The sequence below is a fragment of the Stegodyphus dumicola genome, chromosome 9 (assembly GCF_044657685.1).
Source record: "Stegodyphus dumicola isolate Sdum_Otavi_A_Nest chromosome 9, ASM4465768v1".
NCBI lineage: Eukaryota > Metazoa > Arthropoda > Arachnida > Araneae > Eresidae > Stegodyphus > Stegodyphus dumicola.
This window is the reverse complement of record NC_140776.1, coordinates 133,089,964-133,099,695: the sequence shown is the minus strand read 5'-3', so window position 1 is coordinate 133,099,695 and position 9,732 is coordinate 133,089,964. Positions and strand designations below refer to the sequence as shown.

Sequence of the window (9,732 nt, the reverse complement as noted above, 5' to 3'; positions counted from 1 at the left end):
GCATTACAATAACAACAGTCTTCAAATTATAATAATTTAATTCAATATAAGTCACAGAGTAATATCACATGTAAATTTTCTGTCAAACATTGTGAATTATATGTAATAGGGAATGTTTACAAACTAAGAATATCTGTGAATTTAAAAATGTTCTGCCTAAAAAACACTGAAGATGTATAGTTTTCCTATATCCTTAAAGTTCAAGTGCATACCATGTAACAGCGATAGCAAATTTTTACCAATAACTACTGTGCTTGTTTACGATACCTATTGTAATTGCCAAGCAGTGATAAATCAAAGAGTAGGGCAACCACTGTTAGAACTATATTAACCCTGCTCGTATGCCATTGGTCAGCAAAGATAATGTCACGATGACGTAGGGCCATTTCCGGTTATGACGTACAACACATTTCCGGGTTCCGATTTGCAGAATTGTAGCTCGTTCGAGGAAGTTGTTCCTAGCGGTCGCCGCTTTTTCGGATGGCCTAGAGTCTCCTTTTCCCATCGATAGAAAGACTTGTGTCAACGATAGGGGAATGGCAGGTTTATCGATTACGAGTTTCAAAGTCCGTCTCGTGTATGAACCTTTGTGTTTAGAGGCAAAATGAATTTTGCGAAATCTTGGAGCGAATTTAAAGAAATACTTCGCAGGCACGAAGTAGAAACTGTAACAAAATATGTTTATTACTATGGAAAGTCATTAGATAAAGAGAGTAAGTAATTTTTGAAGATGTAATGAGTAAATAAAAATCCTCTAGAATGTAAATGCTTTCTTTGATTGTTTAGTTGATATTTGGCCATTTTGTTCCAAAGAACTTATCAGCACTAATTTGTATTAATTTTATTGCGTAAGATCTAGTTGATGTTGCGAGATTCGGTCCAAGTTGAAAAAAGGGTTTATAGACGTTCATATTCATTAATTTTGTAGCGTTATGTTTGATTTTTATTTGGTTTCATTGTCAGGTATTGCATGTTTTTTTTTTTTTTTTTTTTTAAATAGCTGATGCTTCACGAAACATTCCGTACTATATTAAACATTAAACAAGATATACCGTGTTAGATTTGAAAATTTTTATTGTTGTTTCTTGAGAAACTCGACAATTGTCTCCATGACTACTATATTTTTCATCCTATTTTAGTGTATGAATGCAGTCTGTTGATTTGAAATATAATCATTTAATAGTCTATAAAGAAAATCCATTCTTTAGTTTTATCATTAACAACATGTTTCAAAATAACCTTATAATAAATACTACCAATTGAAAAAATATTCTGTTTTATTTTCAGGTAATAGTTCACCATAAAATTATAATGCATTGAAATATCAGGAAGTTATAATAATAAAGATATTGAATTTTAGAAAACAGGAAAGTTTTCTGAAATGTATATATATTTCTTTAGTGATGTGATATATATATTTCTTTAGTCAATGAATGCTACTTATCTTGTGTGTAAAATCACATTACTGTCTATTTTGACTCTTAGCACCAATGGACTAGCAGATGAGATAGCTGAATACTGGATGTTTGATCAAGGTACAAATACTGTTGAATGGATTAGCTGCATGGGAATTTTCCTGTTCTCCTTATATATAAGTGAATACAAGACAGTTTCCCATTAGACCTTCTCAAAGGCATCCCTTTTGCGTAAGGCAGCTAGCTCATTCTATACTTTACCTAGCATATATAATTTTAATATGAGACAAAGTGACATAATTTTTTTACATAATAGTTTAATGCTTTTAATATCTCTCTATGTTTGCAGTAGGTGCTGCTTAATGTGATTACATTTGCCCATTTTTGATAATATAAGATGATGAGAAAAGTATCTTTTAAAATAGGAATTGAATTAACTATAAATATAACTAGCCACTTTCTTAACATTTTAATTAGGAAAAATAAAAGTTTGTTTATCAATTGTTTACAGTCTTCATTGCAAAAGTTCATTTGAGTAGTCCGTAATGTTTTTGAAATTTATTGGACCAATTCTATACCTATAATCTTAATACTTGGAGGGCATCCTTGTTTAAAGAGATTTTGCCAATGTAAAATCTGAAATTGGGCAAAAATGCAAGTGTATTTTGGCAAAGATGTTTTCAGGAATTTTTACCTCCCTTTTGAAGAAGAGGGAACTGTGCTGAAGCCCTTCCAAATCAATAGCTATTGAAAATTCGTATGAAATTAAGTTTTTTTTTTTTTTTTAATTTTATTGTTTTGCGCTTTTTTCTAAATGCTTGATTAAAATCATTTTCGTTCTTCAGTTTAAGAAATTTATTGTATAATATTTTGATTATATTAACCAAATTGAGCAAATAAAATTACAGTAAATGAGGCATTTTTTATGTTTCCATATATGAAAGAGCAGAACTTAGAAATTCAATAGCAGTATACACGACATCAGCTGCAATACATTAAGCAGTGTCTACAGTATGTAGTATATATAGAGACAGTTAAATGTATAATATGTTTATAGAGATCTGTAATTTCTTTCTTTTAAAAATCAAAGCTTATCAGATTGTGATCTAAATCAAAATTTTCTTTCCAGTTGAACTAACTCCAGATTTACGATTAAACTGGTTAGATGATATTCCCTATTTCCACTTTGGGCGAAAAACCTATGTTTGCCATCAAGGAAAAGATCTGAATAAACGTCAAAAGGAAAATTATGCTAAAGAAAAAAATGAAAAGGTAAAATAACATTGTTATATTTAAAAATTTATACAAAAATATCACCTCTTGGATTATATATATATATATATATATGTGTGTGTGTGTGTGTGTGTGTTTTTTTTTTTTTTCTTTTAGTGTCAAACTGATCATGCTTTTGGTAAAGCATATTCCAAGAACCAGACAACTAAAAAAGTTAATTGTCCAGCTGTAATTAATGTTACCCGAATGTACAGGATGCCTCAGTTCAAGGTAGAAGTTTATTTAACTTTTTGTTCTAAGATGGTCTTAGTAATTTTAGGGAATTTTTTTTTAAGGAAAAAATATAATTCTGTCATGTATGAGCAAGATGTATTGAAGGTATTCTATGATAAAGTATACATACTTTTTGACATAAAAACAAAAGGTATTTTTAGAGTCACAATGTAAAAAAGAGAAATGATTTTTTGTGTCTCTTTATTCAACATATTTTTCTAAATAGGTTTTTTTTTTTTTTTTTTTTTTTTTTTTTTTGCCAAAAGAGGGTTTTTAACGGTAATATTTTCCTAAATAAATAATTCAGTAATTGACATGCAAATAAAATGATGTTTTCAGGCCAGAAATAAAGGCTTTTTATGCTAATTATATTCTAACCAATTTGCTACAAATAGAAATAAGTTGTTCAAAGTGAAGTTTTATTGGTTATGTTTCTTTGAAGAAGTAATTTGATCTATTGTTATAAAAATGGAAGATTCTTTTTACAGCTTTTTTTAAAGGAAAGAAATGAGAAATGACTCCTCTTTTTTTTTTTTTTTTTTTTGAATAATTTGCTATGAACAGAATGTTTTTAAAATTGAACCTTTATCAATAATTAGTTTTAGATGACTGTGCTGGAATTTCTAAATTTTACTGTGATAAATATGTTTAAATTACAGGTAGTGCCAACCCAAAAAAGAAAGATTATGATATCTCGGAAAATTAAGGAAAAACTAGCCAATAAAGATAGTATTACTGGTGAAGAAGTTTTCATGTTTAATTTACCTAATAGCCAAGATCATCAAAATCATCTAATGGGTAACATGGCTGCAGTAATAGAACCTATAGATGCTAGAGTGCGGCATTTCATAGCTTCTAAAGTTAAGAATGGAAAATGCAATGCCACTGTAATTGCAGAGCTATTAGAAGTATACGTTTCAACTGAATTGGGAGAAACTGATAAAACGCGCAGACGATTTTATCCAGAAATGGAGGCAATAAGGAAAATAATAAGCCAAGCAAAATCCGATATTAGAACTAGTAAAATTGACCAGGAAAATACAGAAATGTTAATAAATAGCTGGGATACTTCCAAGTGTTCTGTTTTTTTTAGACCATGTACTGAAAATACATATGATGGTACTGAGCCAAATGACTTTACAGATTCAAAACTAAATCTGCTATTTGTATATCAAAGTGAAGAAATGAAAAATTTATATGTCTTATATGGTTCTAATCTTGTTCTTCTCGACGCGACCTATCGAACCTGTAAGTATGCTCTCCCACTTTATTTTTTAGTTGTCAAAACAAATGTGAACTATCAAATAGTGAGCATAATAATTACACAAAATGAAACAGCCAAAGCATTAGAAGAAGCTCTTATAATTATTAAAAATTAGTCGCCTCTCGTTAGACCAAAATATAGGATGGTTGATTTTGCAATGGAAGAAATTACAAGTTTGGAAAATGTCTTTACAGGAATTAAGGCTTTTATATGTAGTTTCCATCGAGAGCAGGCATGGTCAAGATGGGCTTCTAAGAAAAAGAATGCAGTGGTTCCCAAAGAAGAGCTTTTGTGTAAATTACGTGCCATAGCAAATGCTCCAACTCAAGATGAAATGGTTGCAGCAATAGAGGTATTAAAATCATGGAACCAATATGAAGCTGTGAAAGATTATTTTGAATTAACATGGTTCAAGGAAATTGAGAGATGGGCTTTGGCTTACAAACCAAATGACTTATTCATAAACTCGAACAATGGTGTTGAATGAGGAACTAAAATATAGATATCTTCAGGGATATAAAAACTGTATGCTGTCTGAAATAATTAAGATCTTGGTTGAGAAATTTCTGCCAGAAAGATATAGAATTTACGTCAGAAAAAATTTGAGTATGCTTTCGCAGGCCAGATTATACAATGAACATGTACCAAATTATTTAATCAATAAGCCAAAATGGTTAATTGATCACATAAAAACAAAATTAAGAGCTGCTGAAGTTTATGTGGGTAGTATAAAAAAAAATTCACATGGCTTCTTTAAAGTTTCTTCTGAAACTAAGCATGATGCAGTTTATTCTGTCACGTTTGATGAACAGAAACAACTGTGTCAATGCACATGCTTAGATTTCAGAAGAAACCGACTGCTGTGCAAGCATATTGTGTTTGCTGGCATGAAGTTTCCAGCCTGGAGTTTGGAATGTACTGCAGAATGGCTATTTTCAACACCTATTTTCAAAGTTGATGAAGATTTAGTCTCGAGAAGTATTTCAGGCACCAGAAAACGAAAATATTCATCAACTGAAACTCCTTCAGGTGGAACATCAGATAATTTACCCACCATATCTGAAGAAGCAACGTTGAGTAAAAAAAGAAATTTGATCAATGAGTGCGATGCAAATTACAGATCAATTCGGTCACTCCTTTGGAATTTAGATAGCGAAAATTTACACAATGTAGCCAACTCTTTGAAGGAGATTTTAGAGTCTGCTTCAAAAACAGTTATGCGAGATGAAAATACTGGTCTACCGCTTCAAATTGAAAAAAAAATTAAACTAAAAAAAAGTAAAAGAATTGTCAAGAAGTATGGTCAACTAAACCTCCATCGCCGTAGAAATACCAGAGTTGGAATAAAGGTGGATATACATAAAGAAACCATTTCAGTAGATGGCCAGTAATTAAAATTAGTATGAAACCTAAAGCAGGCTACAAAGAGCCTTTGGCAAAGGTGACACCCCCACCTATGAGTGGATAATAGAGTAATCTCGGGGACCTGCATGCCATGGATACACTAATACTTATTTTCAAATAAAATAATAAATTTCATACTTTTAGGATAATCTTAAATACTGAATATTATCATACTTGAAATACTTTAGTATGTGCATTTATTTTCGGATTCTTCAGAATTTATAGTGAAAAAACTGCTACAACTATATACTATCAAATACCAGATTTCAGACAATTAAAATTGACGATAATTCAAAGTATAACATATAAGTTTTGTACAATTCAATAAACATAATACATGTTATTATTTAGTAATATTTATTTCCTGAACAACTTTACAAACACTTATTTGAGAGTCATATAACTTATTTCTATTCAATAATGCTGCAGCTGCATTGATTGTCACGATCAAGACATATGAGCAATATAGTATTTAATGCACTGAAAACTGAATCTGGTAAAGACTTACGGCATATTGGTTACCAAATGCATCTAAAGCAAACCAGTATGCAGGGTTAGTTTTACAGGTTCACTTGTTTTCAAATTAGCAACTCATATCTAATTGTAGTTATTTGGTTGTAATATGCAGTAAAGGTAAGAACACTGGTGTAATATGCTGTAATTTTTATGTTAGATAGCCCAGTTACATGACTACAACATTTTTCCACTACTTTTTTTACACTGTAAACTCGGTTTAGAAAGTTATTTTCCATGATTTTGGGGTGTTGTATAAAACATATTTGGAATAACTACAGTTAAATGTATTCATTCAAAAGAGGATATATTGTCTTGCTGAATCTTTTCCTGTACTTATTGTTTGATTTAATATTTCCAGTGTGGTGGATTGACCATCATGGAATCATAGCATCCAGTAGATCTTTCAATATAACTCCATTCAGATATTCACATTTATATTATTGTAAATTAACGTAGAAGACAGATTGACAGATATTCTCAGTTCATAGTGCCAAAGTGTTTTTTAATAATGCTAAAATACAATTTAAAAAAAAAAAGATTACTCATGTTATGTAGAATTAATGTTAAAATTCCATACAAGAAACAAGCATCGATTAATTGTGTTATATAGAATTAAAGAATAAACAGTCAGGTAGAAATTTATAAATGCATAAAACACAACAAAAGGCAGGGCTGCATTTATTCATCCAGTTCATTGAAAAAGTTGTGGCTTTCCTAGACCCCTACCCCTTGTCGAACATGTAGGTTGTTTCGAATGTTGTCATGAGTAACTAACATAAAATATAATTTTTTCCCTAAATTAGTATGTTATAATTTTTGAATAAAAGAAGAGATAAGTGGTTATTCTAGCCGAAATAAAGTGTGCGTCGAGTTCCAGTAAAGACCCAAAAATGTCATCTGGGAAAGCTGAGAAAGGGGAAACGAGCTAGCTTTAACCTGAGTCTAGAGATGCATATAATACATACACACAATACAGATAAGTGTGAGTAAACTGGTGCACTTAAATTATAACATAAGTCACAAATGTACATTACAGGTAAAGCATGTCAATTTAAATAATATGTGTATTAAGTATGGCCATAGGCCATTTACAATTATTTGGGTCATTCACATTATAATCGTAAACCCTTATAACAGGGTTGTCTTCAAATCTTTAAATTCAGAAAAACTTCTAAAATCGTAATTTTTTCTATAGAAGAATTTCTATCCTCAGAAAAATAAATGTTAAAGAATTGAAATATAAAATTTGTGCATTTTATGCAGAAAGTAAAAAGAAATTCATTATTTCATTATAAATTTAATCATAAACAAAAATCTGCTTAATATTTTTTAACAATAATAAGAGAATTTCAAAGATTATTTCAAGTATTTCATTTTGATGTCCAGTGATATTAAAAATTGTTTTAAATTTTGACTTACAGATGCCCTAGAGGAGTTGCATGGTATCTAAAATTTCTGTGAAACACAGTTTGAAAACCTTCAGACTACTCGAAAACTTCAGATTATGTGAAAAAAGAAATGCAGATGTAAAGAGCAGTGATTAAAAAGTTTTAATGACCAAAATATTTTCATTCCATCAGATTATTTGTGTATTTTGAAGAAGACACAATCAGATAATAAGATCACAAATAGAGGATAAGTTTTTTTTTTCTTTTTTTTTGGGGGGGGGGAATTATTGCATATACCATACATTTTAACATATAGAATATTCTTGGATTGTCTACTGAAAAAAGTACATAATATATGTAAATTTTAATATATAAGAAGTAATGCAAATATTTCAATAAATGAATGGATAAAAAATGACCTTCTTAAACAACCTCATGTTTAAATTACTTAGAGGAATTTATGCGAACATGTTTCTGTTGGCATTAATTAAACATTAACAAATGTAGATGAACACAAATTGCATAATGTATTTTAATTGAATATATGTTTTGGAATGAAAAATGTAAACAGCCTTAATATACTTAATAACTCGGATTTGTAATGCATATATTTTTATTTCCAATGGCAGACAAAAGTATTTATACAGACACACTATCAAATAAACACACACAAACAAATATATCACACACTAAATAAACAGAGAATAAGGAGGCCTATTTACTACTGCTTGAACATACTCTAGGCTTCCAGTAACAGCCACAGAGATCCTGTACAAAGAGAGCCATGCATTTTGCAGATGGTGGAGGTTCGTATCTTGGGCTTTTATCACAAAGGACGAATACAGAATTTTTTAATCAAAAAGTTTTGCTGAAATGACGAGTTAAAATACAAGCTATTATGATGGAATTAGCCTTTGGGTATCGGAAATGAATATGTAGTTGAAGAACGAAGGTTTGCTTTAAATTACAGATTTCTAATACATTAATTTAATTATGTGTTTTAAAAATATCATTTTAATATAATATTTTTCTAATACATTTATTTTATTATCCAAAATTATTTTCTAATTAACAGAAAGATACAGCATAACTTTCAGTGATCCATTGTCAAAAAAAGGCTTCTTCTGGACAGCTTAATAATAGTACAAGGAAATAAGCTTATTTTATGCATGCCTTGTGGCATGAGATAATGAATTTCTGAAGTATTTTAAAAACTGTAAAAACATGTACATATACCATAGAAATGATTTTTAACACTAAATAAAATTCAATACGTGCCCATAGTAAGATCAACTTATGAAAGCTTTTTTACCAAACTGGAAATCATTGCATAAGGAGGAAAATTTCCAAAACCCATTTTTTAATTTTTATAATATGACTAACAATAAGGTATTGCTTTTTGATCAATAACATGGGTTGTTTGAACTAATAAAGAAAAACAGCTGAATGCGCATATTAGTAACCTTAAATTGCATCAGTATTACAGCGAGTTAATTCTAAATCACAAAACACTTCTGTAAGACAGTCAGACACAGCTGCTACAAAAAATTTTCTATGGAAGTGGTTGTCTTAGGTGATATTTGATGTCAATGTTATTAAATTACCACTTTTGTTATCATCATAGTGTGATATGCATCTCTCTGTGTATACATTTTGAATCTGAAATAATGCATTCAGCATAGCATATATACTTTAGGGATAATTGGGTGTAAAGAAAAGTCAATAAATACAAATTTATTCGCATACAAAAATAATTGTATGGTTAAAATGTACACAAAATGATGAAAATACATAGTTTTTTTATTATTAATTACCAGATATAAACAGCGCATAAATCTTAACACTAAGCAGGATTATAATTTAAAAAGAAATCAATAGCAAACAAAAATCCACAAAATATTAGTTCACTTGAAGCACTACACATCTTAATATCTGCTGCAAGAATGAAAAAGAAACATGTGCCTACATGAGAAGCAACAGAAAGAAATTGGAGAGTATGGTTAAATAATAAAAACCAAATCCTTAATATCATCTACTGACAGAAAGAGAACAAAATGCAAATAAGAAGCAAATTTCTTAAAAGCTAACAATAAAGAAGAGATTAAAATTAGGATGAACTGTCATATTTTTATTGACATAAAACATCAGATGCCACTTGAAATCAAATGTTAAGTGAAGTGGTGCCCCCACACCAGTATAATTTTTCGATGTAGAGAAATGAAAATCGTAGACAAAACAA

The 9,732-nt window shown here is 29.8% G+C and overlaps 1 long non-coding RNA gene across 1 annotated transcript; it reads left to right on the top strand.

The window, feature by feature from the left end:
* Window positions 1-566: 566 nt before the first annotated feature.
* LOC118199085 (uncharacterized) lies at window positions 567-7,668 on the top strand. The gene is made up of 5 exons (XR_015043098.1): window positions 567-713; window positions 1,486-1,646; window positions 2,545-2,687; window positions 2,805-2,918; window positions 7,527-7,668. It is a non-coding gene; the product is annotated as an uncharacterized LOC118199085 (long non-coding RNA).
* Window positions 7,669-9,732: the final 2,064 nt, after the last annotated feature.